Raw genomic sequence first — 19,190 nt, forward strand, 5'->3', positions numbered from 1 at the left:
CTCCCACTCAGTCTCCCTTCGTTTCACTTTCCCTCTCCCCAACACGAATCCATCTCCAACTAGGTCTCCGTCTCAGTCTCCCTCTCCCCGTCTCAGACTAGGTCTCTATCTCAGTCTCCCTCTCCCCCGTTTCCGATTAGGTCTCTATCTCAGTCTCCCTCTCCCCGTCTCCGACTGGGTCTCTATCTCAGTCTCCCTCTCCCCGCCTCTGACTGGGTCGCTCTTCGTCTTGGTCTCCCTTCGTTTCAGTCTCCCGCTCCCAAACCCGTCTCCATCTCACCGTCTCCAACTAGGTCTCTTTCTCAATCTCCCTCTCCCCATCTCTGATCTTGGTCTCCCTTTCCCCGTCTCCGACTGGGTTTCCCTTCGTCTTGGTCTCCCTTCGTTTCAGTCTCCTGAACCCGAACCCGTCTCCATCTCGGTCTCCCTCTCCCCATCTCTGATTAGGTTTCCATCTTGGTATCCCTTTCCCCGTCTCCGACTGGGTCTCCCTTCGTTTCAGTCTCCCGCTCCCAAACCCGTCTCCATCTCCCCGTCTCCAACTAGGTCTCTGTCTCAGTCTCCCTCTCCGCATCTCTGACTCGATCTCCATCTCAGTCTCCCTCTCCCTGTCTCCAATTCGGTCTCCCTTCATTTCAGTCTCCTTCTCCCCAACCCAAACCGTTACCATCTCCCGTCTCCCCGTCTCCAACTTTCCCCATCGTCCTCTGTCTGACACTTAGTTTCTGTCTTTTTTCCCCATCTCCACCTCTCAGTCTCTCTTCCCATCTGTCTATCTCTCTGTCTCCGTTTCTGTCATTTTCTGTGCGTCTCTACCTTTCTCGTCCTTCCCCTCAGTTTCCTCATCAGTAAAATGAAGACAATAATAACGAAGTTTTTTTTGGGGGGGGGGAAATGAAATTACATTTGTAAGAGAGAGAAGAGATTCCAAACCTTATGAGGGTTTTCCAAAAGTCTTATCAAGTTTTAAATTATCAAAGCTGGATTGTGCAGATGCTGGCTGCTTTGTTACTAGCCTCCGAAAGTGGAGCCGCGGGCGGTGAAGAGCGCACAATGGCGGAGCAATTGCTGGATCTTAGCGCTACTGAAGGCAGGGTGCCTCGTTGGGATTCCCGTAGCCCCGGGATGGCCAGACAAGAGGAGACCCGCTTCTACTGGCTGCCCTTCATTCTCACGGCGACCATAGATGGTCATTAACCTCCTCCTTGCAGACCCGGAATCTCCCCCTTAGCTCGGCAGAATAGTCGGAAGTCCGAAGACAGAAGAAAAAAGGCCTCTTCGGAGGCTGGAGCGTTAGTGCCAGAATCTCATCTGGAATCTAATCCAATGTCCTGGCCTTATCATCCTCTCTCCATAGTCTTTCTTTAGGAATCAAACTTCGGCACCCTGTAATCTGTGATAGAAATAATTCTTAAGAAATAAATTCTTAAAGAAAAAAAAGCGGACTGGAAGAGGCGATTTCTGAGATTCCCTTCCCTAAGGGATACGTTCCAGAACAATTTATGAAAGCATGGCGAACAGAAGCCACCAGCCCTGTCCAACCGGCTGTAATTAAGCAGGCACCCTCCCTTACTTGAGGCGGTGTGTTTAGTGTTGGGCATCAGAAGGAAACTACTGCCCTGAAGAGCCTACAAACTCAGGAAAGGCTACAGAAACTGCAGGTTCTCTTTTATTGCCTAAATGATACATCTGAAAGAAGAAAAAGGTACGATAAAAATGGTGAAGTGCTCTCTGCCTTATTTGTGATTCGTTTTGACCTAACCAGTCTTACTCAAAAAAGTCAGTGGTAGAGAGATTCTTGCAAGTTGGCATGGGCCAGGTGACAGACCATGTGTCTCTTCCAAGAAAAGCTAACTCCTCACCTCATTGGCCAAAAAAGGGTAAAAGGACACGCGCATGCTACAATAACTGGAAGACCATATTCTAAACTGAAAAGCGGTACTGTGACTGTCTGCGTTGGACGCCACAAAATCTTAAAATATTGCCGTCCAGGAAAAGCTTGTGTTAGCCAAACATATTATCTCCATGGAGCTCTACAATGACCCCGAGAGATATTCTTATTCCCAATTCATGGGTAAAGAAACAAAATCAAAAAGCATTAACGATTTGCCCAAAATTAAACAGCCACTATGTGTCCAGGGAAGGATTTTGAACTCAAGTGTTTGATACTATGTCAGCCATTTTTTATTAAACCCCTTCTCTGTTATCGGGCGCTGAGTTCACCATTAAGGGTACAAAAAAAAGAAGCAAATAATTCCTACTCATGGTCTATCATAGGCCAGCTGCCCTTTTGGATTCTGAAGGTAAAAAATAACAAAAAGTATCAGCCATCCAAGAGCTGTCACTTTTAACCTTGCACTAGGCAAGTCGGCCACTAAGTAGAGACTGTAAGTGATGAAGAAAACCATTTCAGGCACTGGGAAAAGGCATCAGGGATGGCAAGAAAACCCATCTACCCGACACAGGGTCCACGTCCCGTAGTACTCCGATTGCTAGAAAAGCAGAACGGGCTAACTTTTAAATAGCGTCCAATGCCAAGCAGAGGAGTTCAGATTGAGTCTTAGAAGTGACTGATGAGGGGAGTACCTTGAGTTTACTGAATTAAGGATCTCTATTTCAGGAAAGCCAATTTGACAGTTACTTGGGGCTCTATTCATTATTCCATGTTTTAGCAGAACATGCATAGGGCCAAGTGAAATTCACCCCCTTCCGCTTAGGATCCTTAACGTTCATTAATGATTCCTACACTAACAACTTTTAAAATTCAGATCCCTCAGCTTTAGAGGTTAACTGATCTATTTAGTATGGGCTTTGAGCTCTCCTTTCCCCCCAAAATGTCCCCCTATTTTATTATTCCCTAGTTAACTATTCAGCAACTTTTCCCAAAAAAAAGTCCCCCCTTTTATTATTCCCTAGTTAACTATAGCGATTTTTTCCTCCTCTTCCCCCAAAATATCCCCCCACTTTATTATTCCCTAGTTAACTATTCAACGATTTTTCCCCTCCTCTTATCCCAAAATGTCCCTCTACTTTATTATTCCCTGGTTAACTATTCAGTGATTTTCCTCCCAAGGTTACATGCCTAATACTGCAGGCTTTCTCTGCTATCCAAGCTCCAGAAATCTCTTCATCTTGGGAGTTTGCTTCCCTTAGCACTCACCCTCCGAATGTCTGCTTTTTCCTAGAACCTCCATTTTATTTTACTTTTTAAATTTTTTTTATTATAGCTTTTTATTTACAAAACATATGTGTGAGTAATTTTTCAACATTGACCCTTGCAAAACCTTCTGTTCCAACTTTTCCCCTCTTTCCCACCACCCCCTCCCCAGATGGCAGGTAGACCCATACATGTTAAATATGTTAAAGTATATCCTAAATACAATATATTTATACAGTTATCTTGCTGCATAAGAAAAATCAGATTTGGAAAGAAATAAAAATAACCTGAGAAGGAAAACAAAAGATATAAGCAAACAATAACAGAAAGAGTATAAATGCTATGTTGTGCTCCATACTCATTTCCCATAGTTCTTTCGCTGGGTGAACTGATTCTCTTCATTACAGAACAATTGGAACTGATTTGGATCATCCCATTGTTGAAGAGAGCCACGAGCATTAGAATTGATCATCATAGTATTGTTGCTGGGTACAATGATCTCCTGGTTCTGCTCATTTTCACTCAGCATCAGTTCATGTAAGTCTGTCTGAAATCATCTTACTGGTCATTTCTTATAGAACAATAATATTCCTAACATTCATATACCACAATTTCTTCAGCCATTCTCCAACTGATGGACATCCATTCAATTTCCAGTAGAACCTCCATTTTAAGGAGTGTGCCCAGGTCACCAGGTCTTGGTTCCTCTCTGGGTTGCACTCCTGACTGTCTTCCAGAACTTCCCGACTTGGCCCTGGCACAACAGCATTTCTTTTTTTTTTTTTTTAATTATTATAGCTTTTTATTTACAAGATATATACCTTACATGTATTTATTTCCAGAGCCTAGAACAATTGGGCTGGTGCATAGTAAGCATTTTGAATGTTTACCAAATTGTATCGAAATCTGCTTTAAAAATAGCAACAACATACTTAATATGTCCTAGCTATGTGACCCTGGGCAAGTCACTTAACCCCACTTGCCTCAGCAAAAAATAAAAAAAAATAACAAGCATTTATATAATGTTTTAAGGTTCATGAGGCATTTATAAATATTTCATTTAATTTTGTGAAAGAAACAAGTAATGATTATCTTATTTACTTTAGCTTATAATTATAGGTTTTTGATTTTTAAATTTGATTTAATTTTATGATGAATGATTAGTAAAATTTGATTTAAAAATGATTTAAAATTAAACCTAATTAAGATAGGTTTTTAATTTTAAATAAGAGATTATCGTTTTGTTTGGTTTTGTTTTGTAGCCCAACACTGGCATGTCCAGTGGCCTATTTAAAATGGAGTTCCGCATTTTCTGTTAGCTCCTCTTCCTTCAGCTAACACAATAATTCCATGATATCAATTATCCCATTTGTATAATGTATAATGTTATAACCAATTAAATAGAAGGAGAGTTTACAGTTTGATTATTATCATTAAACTCCCCAGAACACTAGCTACCCTGCAGCTAGCTCAGTATTTCAAATCACCCAAATTCTTCAATCTTAGCTAACTCCTAACCAATCAGAAATCGATCAATACAAGATACAAAAAATTCGATTACTTCGTTGTTCCTCTTTTGCAGTTCTAAAAATAATCTCTAAACCTCCTCATTTGAGGTTTTTGGTTCTTGAGAGGACATTAATCCTTTTATTTGCAATTGCTAATTACTAATAAATCGATTTTGCTGGGAATCTAGGCTCTCAACACTTCTACTGCGTGACAATTGGCAAGCCCAGGTGGGGACTAAGGGACAGATCCTCGCTTCCAGGATGGCCCTTTCCAAGGAATCTCCCTAAGAGTGCTCTGGTGAAGATTTTACACTGGGAAATGATCACCCTGGACTCTCCTCAGCCTCAAATCCAAATTCTTCTATACCAAGGTAAGTCTTCTTATTGAGGTTCAAAAGGAGACCCAAAAGGTTGGAGTTGCAGACATTTGGCTGAAGCAGCTCTAAAGAATTTACAGGTTTGAACCCGGCTCCAAGTCAAGGGGCAAAGATTATGGAAATTATAATGCCAGTTGAAGCGGGCTAAGTTTCAAAAGGATTTAGCCAAGAACTAGTAGAAGACAAGTTTCTAGGAAAAGACTGAGAGATCTGTTCTTCAAATCACTGATATGCTAATTTTAAGGCCCAGAAGTAGAACTGGTATGCATCTCACCTTTTGTCTTAGAAACCCTTTTATTATTGACCTATACAGATGGTAATCTGGCAGCCAACATTATCTATGAAACTGTAGCATTGCAAAGGTCTGATAGCCTTGGGGCTATTGCCACGTTTTCCCCTAGTAGCTGAATCCTGTCTCTCATTTTGTTGGGGAATATTCAATTCCATTTTTCGAGGGGAAAAGCTTCTGGAGGTAATAGGGAAAGGAAGGCTTTTTAGCTAAGGGAATCTTTATTAAAATGTGAAGTGATTGAGTTTTTTCCTTGTATGAACGAGCACAGAGTCATTCACTTCTCCCATCTAGAAGGACCTTAGCTTTTACATCCTTAGTGAGGGATAGGAAGATTAAGCTAAATGCTTCTGTGTTTGTGCATTTAAAGTATAGTAAATTGCCTTTCCCCCAGGGCTTTTTAGAAATTAGAATGAAGTCTTGAATGGGGGAATCCATTTGGCAAAGTAGAGATTCCCTGGTATATGAAAATCTCCTGGATCTTGGCTACTCCCTGTTGCAGACAGCAGAACTCCTTATAAAAACAGGATCTCAGCTTCAGGATGCGACATTTCTCCTAAGGGTGCAAGAAGTCCCAGATTGAAAATGTATTTAAGAAGTAACATCTTAATGTCTAGAGATCCCAGAGAAATTTAATTTTCTTTATTTTAATGGTCTGCTCTGGTTTCTTTTAATGTTCTATTTTGATTTCATTTTCTGAGTTATATGTTCATACTTATTTGTGCCCTTATCTTTTCTATGGTAATGTCATAGATGATAAAATCGAATGCACAGAGAATAAATTTCTTGGCGCAAATAGAGCAAGCCCTCGGACCGCTAGAAGAATCTTTGTCTCATGCAGAGCACAGACAGGGGAGGAGAGTCTAGTCTTCCAGTGAGCAATAAAGTTCCTTTTTCAGGCAAGATAATTAAGAAAATCCCTGAAGTATCTAAACCAGGAATTTGTCAAAAAGGCCTCTCACTTTATAACTCCTTAAAAGGTGTAGACATTGCCTCTGAAATAGATTGACAACAAACAGGAAAATCTCTGTGGTTTGAAAATAGCTGGATTATTGGGAAAGAAGGCTTGCTACTAAAGCATTAGGGAAATTGTAAAATTAGGGGAAATACTAATAGCTTTCCTACTGGGAAAAAATTACTAAGGTCTTGGGACCAAGGGAAGCCAGTGACAACCAAATGTGCCTTTAAATTATGTGAAATATAGACTCGGAAGAGATTTGGCCAATAAATTATTTTGGCCTCAATTTGGCACTTTTAACTACTGTATCCTGAGAAACTTGAGCTGTGGAAGCACCCTCCCAGCTTGAATGAACCGTTCCTTCTATTGGACTGATATGTCCAGTATGCTTACCACCTAAAATGAGGCCCCTCTTCCTTCTCCTCCTATTCCAAAGGCAGTACTTGCTACCGGTGTTTTTCTCCTCTAGAAAAGCTGGTACAGGAGGAGTTGACAGAAAACCTAATACTTTCAAGGACTTGCCAGCTTTTTGTGCAGAAGGAGAGAGACTCCCAAATTTGAGCGGGAGGATCCTGCAGCTCTCATCCGTTTCAAGCCGTATTTAGGGGTTATAATTCTATTGGGAGAGATGTTACTTACTAATTTAATAGAAACACTTCTCTACTCTAGAGAAAGAACTATTACTATTAAGCCACCAATTGACAATCCCTTCCCCCTGCCCACAAACTACCTCAGTAGGATGAGCACTTCCTGCGGGTCCAAGAGCTCTTCCTAACTGGCCTTACAACTCCAACCTTCCTGCAGACTAAGCCAGATTGTTATAGGCAGCAGGAATGAAATGCCTATGCCGTGTACCCTGATTATGAGAGTAAATCCCAAGAGATTTCGAAGGAGGAGAATGAAACTCCTTACCGCTTTTATGACAGGCTATGCAAGAGTGCTAAACATTACTCTGGCCTAGACGCATTTAACCCAAGGGATATATTGGATGTATCTACTAAATGTAGCTCTTGTGAACCAATGCTTGTCAGAAATTCGTTACTACTTCCACAATAGTTGTCCAGGATGTCAGTCATAAAAGAGCATTAGTGAGCTTAAAAGCATTGCTCTATATGTTTACAAAGAACAGGAAAAACAGAAAGCAAGAAAGGTAAGCTTAAGCCAGAATCCTCAACTATTTTGGTTGTGATTCTGATAGCCCCAATTTCTTACCAGAATAAATCACAGAGGAATCTAGAGTTATTGGAATGCTTTTACATCACAAAAAGAACTATCTAGTCAGATAGTGAAGAAAGAAATAGAAGGGCTCAGAGAATAAAGGAAGTAGTAATCCCAAGCCTACGATGAAGTCTATGGCATAAAGATTGGGGAGGCAGAGGTCAATTCACAGCTTTATCCGTATTGCACCAAGGATCCTATCAGCCAGCATTTAGCATTTCCTCTTTTGTCATCTTGGCCTTTTTGAGGTATGTAAAGTAAAAACCTCAGACTTGTGATTTTCATCTCTCTTAGGGTAAGTAATTTAGAATGTGTTTTCATGTGGCTGCTGATTGCTTCATTTTTTTTATTTTGAAAACTACCTGCTCAAAAGATAATGATAAATGTTGGAGGGGATGTGGGAAAACTGGGAAATTAATGTATTATTGATGGAGTTGTGAACTGATCCAACCATTTTGGAGAGCAATTTGGAACTCTGTGCAAAGGGCTGTCAAATTGTGCACTCCCTTTGATCCATCAGCGACTCTATTGGATCCATATCCAAAAAAGATCATAAAAAAGGGAAAGTACCCCAAAATGTTTGTAGCAGCCCTTTTTGTAGTAGTAAGGAACTAGAAAGTGAGCGGATGCCCATGAGGTGAAGAATGGCTGAATAAATTATGGTATATGAATATCATGGAATGTTATGGTTCTACTAGAAACGATCAGCAGGATGATTTCAGAGAGGCCTGGAGAGACTTACATGAAGCGAAATGAGTAGAACCAAAAAGAACATCGTACACAGCAACAAGATTATGTGATGCTTTTTTCAACAATAAAGTGATTCTGGATAGTTCTAATAGACTTGTAAATGGAGAGCCATCTGCATCCAAAGAGAGGACTAGGGGGACTGAATTTTCGTTCACAATATAGTATTCTCGCCTTTTCTCTTATTGTTTGCTTGCATGTTTTCTTTCTCCTTTTTTTTCCCTTTTGATCTGATTTTTCTTGTGCAGCACAATAATTGTGGAAATATGTATAGAAGAACTGCACATATTTAACACATTGGATTATTTGCTTATAGGAGAGGAGGCAAAGGGAAGGGAAGGAGAGAAATTTGGAACACGGCTTTTGCAAAGTGAATGTTGAAAATTGTCTTTGCATGTATTTGGAAAATAAAAAGCTGTTATTAAAAAAAACCAATACTACCTGCTTGTTACTACTTTTTTCTCTTCTATTTCTTGTTACAAGGATTCTTCACCGAATAGATGATAAAACGGGATACATTCGGAAATAAAGATGATATAATGGCAAAGATAGCATTTAGGACAAAAACTACATATTCATATCCTTTAATCATTTAGCCATTGAAGACTGTCATTCTTTTATTTATTTTTTATAATTTATTTTTTAATATTATTATTATTTATTGTTCCCAAAACATCTTAAATATTAGAACTTGATCAGCAATAACATGCTATGAAGATTTCACCTTGCCTCGGACAGCCAATTCTAGTGCTGGATATTAAAGTCAGAAAAATCCCAGTGGTAGCAGACACCAGAACTCTCCACCAGCCACCCCAAATATTCTACCATTTCTCAGAAGACTACCACGGTGGGAGCAATGCCCCCGCTGCATGGTTTGCCCATATAGTCAAGAATCAGAGTGCGTATTCCTAGACAATAAACAATTTTAATCCACTAAGTGGAAGGTGTGGACTCTGCCAATAGTTCAAACCTAAACCTTAAAAAAATAAGTCCTACTGGACCGACCTTACTGACTCAGGTAGTAGGTTAATAAACCTTTATTTCATCTTTGGTTTGGAAAATATGATCTCCGTTGCATAGAAAATAATTCTTTGGCAACCAGATAAGAAATGGTTCATGTTTGGATTATTCATGATTTGTTCAGCTTTAGCACCTATAGCATAGTATACTATGGTTAGAAGCAAGAGACAAATTTAAAAGAAAATAGAAAAAAAATATGAATCTGAATGTGAGAAATACACAATTAACTCTTAGGGTCAAAATATTATTAACGAAAAGAGTCAAAGGAATTATTTATTCCCAGATGTAGGAATGTTTAACAGGTCATTTTTCTCCTTGCTTCCTTAAGCATTAGTAATTTAAAGAATTTCAATCTAGACCAAAATGGCACGAATCCATCCCTCATTTCAAATCATTACAATATTCTTAAGATCAAAATCTCAAAGAGAGATTATGTGGAACAGTGGAAGGAGTGTTGGATTTGAAGTCAAATTATAGTACCGTCACTTGCAACCTAGATGACTTTAATTGGGTAGGTGGCAATGATTTGGCTAAGTCACTGCCCTTCCTTTAAGCTTTTTCACATGAATTAAGTTAACAACCATTCATTCCACCCCTACTGTGAGCTAGGCATTGGAGATACAAAGGAAAAATAAACAAACCAATCCCTTTAAGGAGCTAACAGTTCAATGGGGAAAGACAGCATACAGTGCTATATATAAACAAGCTGTAGATGGAATGAACTAGAGATGATTTACAGAGGGAAGCATCGGCTTTAAAGGAGATTGGTAAAGGCTTCCTGTAGGTGGGAGGATTTCAGCGGGAGGCTTACAGGAAGCCAAGGAACCTATGAGGAAAAGATATGAGAGTCTTCTGGTATGGGAGATAGCCACTGAAAATACTGAAAGTTGTGAGATGGAGTGTCCGAGAGTATGTGAGGTAGGAAAGGAAAAGGAAAATATAAGAATGAAATGTAGGAAGGGGCTGGGTTTTGAAGGGTTTTAAAACCCCAAAATGGGGTTTTATATTTGATCCTGGAAGTAATAATAGAGAACCAATGCAGTTGATTAAATAGGGTTTTAGTGAGTAGACCTGTGCTTTAGGAAGGCCAGTCTGATGGCTGAGCAGAGGATCACTGGAATGAGGAGATGCTTGTGGCAAGGGGGTCCACCAGCAGCTGCTGCAATATTCTGGGTTTGAAGTGAGGAGGTTCTGCACCCCAATGATGACAATTGGAAAGGAAAGAAGGGAACAAAAGAGAGAGACATTATAAGGGTAAAATCAGCAGGACATGGTAACAGATTGGATATGATAGAGTGAGGAGTTGAAAATGCTACCTCAATTTAAGACAACTCTGAGGTCCCATTATACACCTCTCAGATTGGCTAAGATGACAGGAAAAGATAATGCAGAATGTTGGAGGGGATGTGGGAAAACTGGGACACTGATGCATTGTTAGTGGAACTGTGAACGGATCCAGCCATTCTGGAGAGTGATTTGGAACTATGCTCAAAAAGTTATCAAAATCTGCATACCCTTTGACCCAGCAGTGTTACTTCTGGGCTTATATCCCAAAGAGATCTTAAAGGAGGGAAAGGGATCCATATGTGCTGCCGCTGTGGCAGCCCTTTTTGTAATGGCAAGAAACTGGAAACTGAGTGGATGCCCATCAGTGGGAGAATGGCTAAATAAGTTATAGTATGTGAATGTTATGGAATATTACTGTTCTGTAAGAAACGACCAGCAGGGTGATGTCAGAGAGGCTGGAGAGACTGATGGGAACTGATGCTGAGTGAAATGAGAAGAAGCAAGAGCTCATTGTACACAGCAGCAGCAAGATTATATGGATCAATTCTGATGGACGTGACTCTCTTCAACATCCAATCCATATTGGATTTAAATCCAATATGGATTTAACATGTTTCTACTATGTTTAACATATATTGGACTACTTGCCATCTAGGAGAAGCCTTGGGGGAAGGGAAGGAAAATTGGAACGCAAAGTTTTGCAAGAACTAATGTTAAAGAATTGTGCACACATATGTTTTGAAAAATAAAAAGTTTTAATAAAAAAAATGCTGCCTCAAACTATGGGGACTGAATGTGGATCACAACATAGTATTTTTACCTTTTTTTTTGTTGTTTGCTTATTTGGTTTTTTCATTTTTTTTTTTCCTTTTTGACCTGATTTTTCTTGTGCAGCATGATAAATGTGGGAATATGTTTAGAAGAATTGCACATGTATAATCTATATCAAATTACTTGCTGTCTAGGGAAAGTGGGAGATAGGGAGGGAGAGAGAAAAATATGGAACGCAAGGTTTTGCAGGAATGAATGTTGAAAACTATCTTTGCATGTATCTTGAAAAATAAAGAGCTATTATTAAAAAAAAAAAATGCTACTTCGAGTATGATCCTGGTGTTCATGAAAGTAATAGGAAGATTAGGACAATAAGAAGGCCTGGGGGAAAAGAAAATTAAGTTCCATTTTGAGACATTTGAATTCAAGATTTCTGGGGCAAATCCTGTTCACAATGTCTAATACAGTGCTAATACTGAAAGTTAAAGAAGTTGGAGCTGGGTAAAGAGATCTGAAAATCAGCATAGGGCTAATAATGGAATCCATGAGAATTAATGAGATGACTGAGTAAAAGACAAAAAAAGACAAAAACAGGATCTGGGACAGAGTCTCTACCACCGGCAAAGGTCAAAGAATGAGTAGTTAGAATGCTAGGAGGAAAATAACCCGAAGGAGAAAAGAATATCAAGGAGAAGATAATCAATGGTGTCAAAGCGCAGTGAAGTCAAGAGCAGTGAGGATTGAGAAAAGGTCATTAGATTTGGCAAGCAAAAGGTCACTGGTATTTTTAGAGTGACTGGTTTCAGTTGCTTAAGTTCAAATATAAAGTATTAAAGGAAGTGAAGTCACTGATTCAAAATTGTTTTCTCAAGAACTTTTGCCATAAGAAGAGAGTTACAGGGTGAGATATCTCTAACAGTCTGCTGAAGGAGAGGGGAAGGAATAAGATGACTCACACTTGACAGGAGAAAGAAGGGCCACTTCCTTGTGTGAGTCAGGGAAGAGGGAGGACATAATGGTGAAGGACACCTGAATGATGCAAAATGTAATGTCTGGGCTAGCTTTCTGGAGGTCCTTCCGACGGCCCCTGGGCTCAGCAGGATAGACACCCCGAGGATGGTCAGGAATAGAGTCTAGAGGCTTTATTCTGACCCAGTCTTGATCTTAGTGGAGGAGTACAGGAGGAAGGAGAGCCACCAGGAGGATGGTCAAAAATGTCCCTTTTCCAGTCCTTCTCACCCCTTATATACCTTAGTATAATTACATTACTACAACATATTGAATATGTGTGAACTAGGGAACCATTACATCACCATGCTGAGTACTAAGTATAAATGTGAAGTAGAGAACCATCATCTCATCAATTCCACTGAGTTAATGCCTTGTTTCAAGGACACTTCTCCAGAGTTCCTGCCCTCTACAGTAAGGTGAGGAAGGGAAGAAGAAGGAGCTCTGGGTGAAAAGTGAAAAGCCTCCATTTTTTCCATGATGTTTCTCAGCTGAGTTAGGGGTGGGAGAAGCCATGAGAGGTTTAAGGGTAGAGGCAAACAAAGTGTTATAAAGCTGCTGTGTTGAATAGAATTCAATTAGGGAAGTATAAAAGTGAAGACCTAATCAAGACCACAGCACATAAATTTATAATGGACCTTTTCAGCATGATTTTGAGATTTTTTTCCACTTTTGTTCAGTCATGTGTGAGTAGAAACATGATCCATAGCTGAGGCTTGCCAGAATAAGTTGGTGATGTGATAAGGAGACCAGGTAATATAAAGGGGTAACGAGCCAGAGTAGACCTGGTTCACCAAGAGATCAAGATGGGAAAGGGAGGAGAGAATAGCCAATGTTATGGGTGATGGCCTGGAATAGAAGTGAAGGGACAGATTGGAAGCTGGGATAGAGAGGATAAAGAATAAGGTTAGGGGCTGCAAGGTTATAAAGGAAAGCAGAACGATAATAGAATGATCAATTCAAGGAACTTTAAAGTTCATGAACATGGAAGTGGAAAATGTGTGGGTGATAGCCAGGTCAAAGATATCTTAGTGTGTGGTTAATATGGGGTGGAGGAAGATATGAGAAATAAGTAAGCTGAGGAATGGGGAGTAGAGGTTGTTAGAGGTGGTTAGCATGTAGGTGAAAGTCCCCTTGAATGAAAGCAGGACATGGATGGGAGAGAGACTCCTTGAGGAAAGAGGACGACCCTGTGGTTGTTTGTCCTTCCTTTTCATTCTGGACAATGACCATGACATCAGGGAAGTGATACCATGACAGACAAGTGACTTGGATTTGAATGGGGGAGGGCTGAGAAAGGTCTCCTGCCTCACTGTCCCCTCCAGAACTTTGAGTCTAGTAGCCAGATAGTGATCAGAAACACTGGGAATGGCCCCGATGTAAGGGGAGACTTCGACCTTTTTTACAGGTCTCAGTGTAACTGAGGCTGCCTCCATTGAGTGATTAAGGCTGAGTGGTTGGTGGTTGCCTTGAGGAGGACCAGAAGGACCTCACTGTGTTAGAATTAGTGTCTGACTGGCTGATCAGACCAATATAAAAGCTCAAGATGCACGGCCACAGGTTGGACACTCATAGTCCCTATGAACATTTGGGGTGGATCCTAATTCAATTCTGCTTTGCTCATAGTGGCAACTGAGGCAAAGAATCTCAAAAGAAGAGAAAAACTTATATATACTGTAAATAAAAGGCTATTAAATAAAAAAAAAAAAGAAAAAAAAAAAAAGAGAAAAACTGTATTGGGCACCAAGCTTCTGGAGGAAAGGGCAGGATCCTAGAGACCCGTAGGTAAAAGCTTCCAGAGTCTGTGGCAGCTCAAAGGAGAGATTTCCAAGAGAAAGTCTGACAGAGAAAGTATTCTGCTCTTCTAGGGAATCCAGGGAAGATTATGGGTGAAAGTACAACCTGCGCTGGAAAGGGTGGCCAGGGAAGCTGCACTATTGGGATGGAGCCAGGTTTCAGGCAGCAAAAGAATACAGAAATGGAGGCAGTATGGAATTAAAAGGTTTAAGATAAAGTCTGATTTGTTATCTCTGCAGGAAGCATTCCAGAACAGAAGGATTGGGCGGCTTTAGAACGGATCTTTGCAGGGGAGGATTATGGGATTGAGGTGGATGGGAATAAGGGATGAGTCAGTGGGGAGAGAGAATAAGGAAGTTCCAAATCTCAGGGATGGGGAGAATGGGAAGGCTGAGGGTGTGTTCATCAATGAGGCATGAGTTCAGTTAGGTTTTCATCATCCCTAGAGTTTCAGCTTCCAGATGGAAACCTCCCAGGGTATATAGCTCCAGTGCCAGATGGAATAACTGGTCCTGGAAGGTTAGGATTATGATGCTGCCCTTCTTCCCTGACAAGCACTTTCCTGTGGGCTCAGACTGAAGTTTTTTGGATGTAAGTGGATCTCGGAAATTTTATGTTAGTTGCTAATCCAGTTCTCAAGAACATAAGAACTTGTTAGGGGCTGGTGGGGCTTCACCATGCTATGCACCTTACCTTGAAGAATTTCCAGGAGTTCCAGGGGGCGTGGCTCATCTTACTTTACAGACTCATAACAAGGTATTAACAGAGTGTGAAATAACAGCTCAAAAGGTATGACCCAAGGGGAGAAATCAGTCCTTCAGAAAGAGAGAACCACAGGAAAAAAAATTCAGATGTGTACTGAAGATGCAAACCCCAAATCAATATGGTTTGGATCCTGAAGGAGCCCACACACTCTTTCAAATCAATAAAGTAGACAGTATGACACATATATAGACCAATAAATCTATGTCCATATCATGATGGCTCTGTGATCTTGTCAACAATTTCTCATCAATGTGGATGCTCCTTTCGTGGGTGCAGATTGCAACCCATCCTTACCTCCTTGTCCTTTGGGATTCTGCCCAAAGTTCTGGGCCCTTCTTCTGACTCTTCATACGATGTGGAACTAATGGATATAAACATCATTTATCTTTTCTTTTTATTAAACGATGGGCTCACCCATCTTTGAATTAAAAAAAAATAATGAAATTTTTTTTCATGTTGAACTTTGTCATCAAGTACAGATATGCTGCTGTAAAAGAACAAAATAGGGTTGCATGAGAAACTTCTATTGTGACTGAAATTTTTCTATTATGTATATATTGATATGCCCAGGAATTGATTTTTTAAAATTTAGATCCAATAATTAAAAGAGCAAAAAACTCAAAACCACAGGACAAATACATACTTTTATAAGACTATATACGATTTGCCAAGGTAACTAGAAGGATCCATGAGGGCTAAAAGCCAGGCAAATGCAGAACATCAAATGAAATGAAATGCACTTGGCTCTGGGAGACAGTTGATGAAACACATTTCCCTCCTCTTGGCAGAAAGCAAGAACCTGATTGACAGATGTTACCTGCTCTAACAGATCAGCTCTGTGTGGTTGACTTTGTTTAGTTTCCCCCCTCATTAACGCTGGTTAACTGACTAAGATCTCACATCAGGAAATGCCCGAGGTAAAAAACTCAAAATGACCTCAATAAAACTTAAAGAAACCAGTGGGAGAAATCTGAGGTCATTACCCCCTGTCTGCTTTGCCCAAAGGCATTCTGGCTCTTACCCCGCCAAGGCTGGGTCCAGATGGGGGGCCTTCCCACAGAGTCTGCCTGTGGCAGAGGTGCTGGAGAGGCAGGTCTTCTGATTGCATTTCACAGATCACACAAGAATTCTTCACTCATTTTCATTTTTGATAAAGTTATTTTTTAGTCAAACTAGCTTGAAGTCTCCCATCGCCACACATTTGGCTAGCTGTTCCCCGCCTTTAATGGATCGCTTCCTTATTTTTCTTAAAATTATCCTCTTTCAGATCCACCACGAATTTACCTGACTGCCCCAAGCCAGGACTTCACAGATTGGCTCTCATTGTACAGGTCTTCTCTTCCTCCATTCTATGGGACAGTGCAACTCCCCTCCCAGCTCTTCACTCCATCTCCTATGTCTTTATTCAGGACTGGACTCCATGGCTGGAGGGTATTTTTGGTCATCTCCCTACTTGGAACCCAGGACATCTAAATCTGACCTTTTTTTCAAAGTTCTTTCTGGAAAGTCCCATTTCCTAGGTGATACCTTTCAGAATCCCTGCTCCTGACGAGGGGAGCCCCGAAACTCTCTCGCTTTCTCTGACTTTGGGAAGGAACGAACAGCTCTGACTTTGGCCCACTGGAACTGTCATCCATTTTATTCAATTATTATTCACAAGTTATTCATTTGATTCAATTATTATTCATAATAATAATAGAGTAGTATTTATATAACCCTTCAAAGTCTGAATTTTTAATAGATAATAATAATAAAGGTAAAATATATTCAGTTGATCCTCACAAAGGTTCAGGAGAAATCAAGGGAAACGGAGAATAAGTGACAATCAAGCTCACACAGCGAGTTATTGTTTACTGGATTTGAACTATTCCATACCCTTGAAGTAGGGTAGCTGTTAGGGAGGATGCAGCGATAACCCTAAGACTACACGACCTCGGGAGTGCCACAAACAATGCTGGCTGTCAGTTAACTATCAGTGGGGCCATAATAAAGTTTCTGAGAGTTCATTAATGGGGTGCAGCTTCACCTCAATTCAATGACCCGTGAGACTCCATCTCTAAGCCCTAGAATTCAATACTCCTCCAGACCACCCTTCAATTTTACCTCTAAACCTTAGAATTCCATAATGAGTGCAATCCTCTAAGCCATAAAATTAGCATATCAATGACTTGAACTTGATCTTTGTTTCTTTTTCCCATAAAATTATCTTCTAGCTCCCAATTCTTTGCTAGATTCCTTTGGAACTTAGCCAGCTGTCTCCAACGAAATACATCTTTGCCCCCTAACTAGGAGACAAACTGAGTTGTGAACTCTTTGGCCATACCGTGATATCGACCTAGGGACCCTAATATTGTTGGGGTGTCTTCTACCTATACACCTTTCCCTGCACTTAGTCAAAAAACATTTATCAAGCCCTTACTACACCTTAGGCAGGGTCATTTGGAGCAATGGATAGAGTACTCGGTCTGGATTCGGAAAGAGCTGGTTTGAAATCCAGGCTCAGACACTTCTTAGCTGTGTGATTCTGTGCAAATCATATCACCCTGCTTGCCTCAGTTTCCTCATATGTAAAATGAGCTGAAGAACAAAATTCCATAGAAGTCCCAGGGGCGTGGAAGAATCCGGAACTACAAAAACACATAAGCATTATGTGAAATAAGCTGAACAACAAAAAACATAAATATTATGTGAACCGCTAGGAATACAAATGCAAAATAAAAACCCTGCCCTCAAGAAATTTCCAGTTTAAGGAAGCTGAAAGAGGGGGAAAGAAGGTGAGGGAGGCATCCAGACAGAGAAGTTCCCCAAACAATAAAGCTGGGGCGATGGCGGACCCCCCTCTCCCCCTTTCCATCTCTACTTCTGGGAATAGTCCTAAGTCAACACTGATTAGTTGTTTGTTCTTGAAACGAATCAAAATAACATCAGTCTTGTTAGAGTCAAAATACAAGCTCCCGAGACAAGTGGGGAATGCTCTGCCCCAGGTAATCCATGTGGACATTTGGAGTGGAACAGTCCGTAAATTGGATATCTCGCGTTTCTTTTTAGTTACTGCAATTCTGCTTTGTTCTTAGAGCACGGGGCCTTCTCTGACAAGAGCTCTCCACACCGAGCCAGCCTGTGCCAGTCTCCCAGGTAGAAATCAGTTCTAAAGTTCTTCAGAGATGTTGAGAGTGTTCTTGCTCCGTTTTGAGTGTTCTTGCCTCCGTTTTGAGAGTTCTTGCCTCCGTTTTGAGTGTTCTTGCCTCCGTTTTGAGATTCTTGCCTCCGTTTTGAGTGTTTTTGCTTCCGTTTTGAGTGTTTTCGCCTCCGTTTTGAGAGTTCTCGACTCCGTTTTGAAAGTTCTTGCCTCCGTTTTGAGATTCTTACCTCCGTTTTGAGAGTTCTTGCCTCCGTTTTGAGAGTTCTTGCCTCCGTTTTGAGAGTTCTTGCCTCCGTTTTGAGTGTTCTTGCCTCCGTTTTGAGATTCTTGCCTCCGTTTTGAGTGTTTTTGCTTCCGTTTTGAGTGTTTTCGCCTGTTTTGAGAGTTCTCGACTCCGTTTTGAAAGTTCTTGCCTCCGTTTTGAGAGTTCTTGCCTCCGTTTTGAGTGTTCTTGCCTCCGTTTTGAGATTCTTGCCTCCGTTTTGAGATTCTTGCCTCCGTTTTGAGTGTTCTTGCCTCCGTTTTGAGAGTTCTCGACTCCGTTTTGAAAGTTCTCGCCTCCGTTTTGAGAGTTCTTGCCTCCGTTTTGAGAGTTCTTGCCTCCGTTTTGAGAGTTCTTGCCTCCGTTTTGAGTGTTCTTGCCTCCGTTTTGAGATTCTTGCCTCCGTTTTGAGTGTTTTTGCTTCCGTTTTGAGTGTTTTCGCCTCCGTTTTGAGAGTTCTTGCCTCCGTTTTGAGATTCTTGCCTCCGTTTTGAGTGTTCTTGCCTCCGTTTTGAGATTCTTGCCTCCGTTTTGAGAGTTCTTGCCTCCGTTTTGAGTGTTCTTGCCTCCGTTTTGAGTGTTCTTGCCTCCGTTTTGAGAGTTCTCGACTCCGTTTTGAATGTTCTTGCCTCCGTTTTGATCACCATGTGAGCGCTTACCGTGTGGGAATTCTCCATAAAAAAGTCTTTTAGGCAAGTGTATGTTTGGTCCTGGAACGGGGCAGCCCAGGAGAGGTGCATCATGGGCAGTGGAGTCTGGATGCTTGGCAATTTGGTTGAGAAATGTCCGGTACCTGATCCTGGGTGGGACCCACCTGAGCCCCTCATCGCCTGAAGAAGGGCAAAGACCTACACCGATCAACCAGAGAAGATGATTTTGATAAA

This window comes from Sarcophilus harrisii, chromosome 1, assembly GCF_902635505.1.
Source record: "Sarcophilus harrisii chromosome 1, mSarHar1.11, whole genome shotgun sequence".
NCBI classification, from domain to species: Eukaryota; Metazoa; Chordata; class Mammalia; order Dasyuromorphia; family Dasyuridae; genus Sarcophilus; species Sarcophilus harrisii.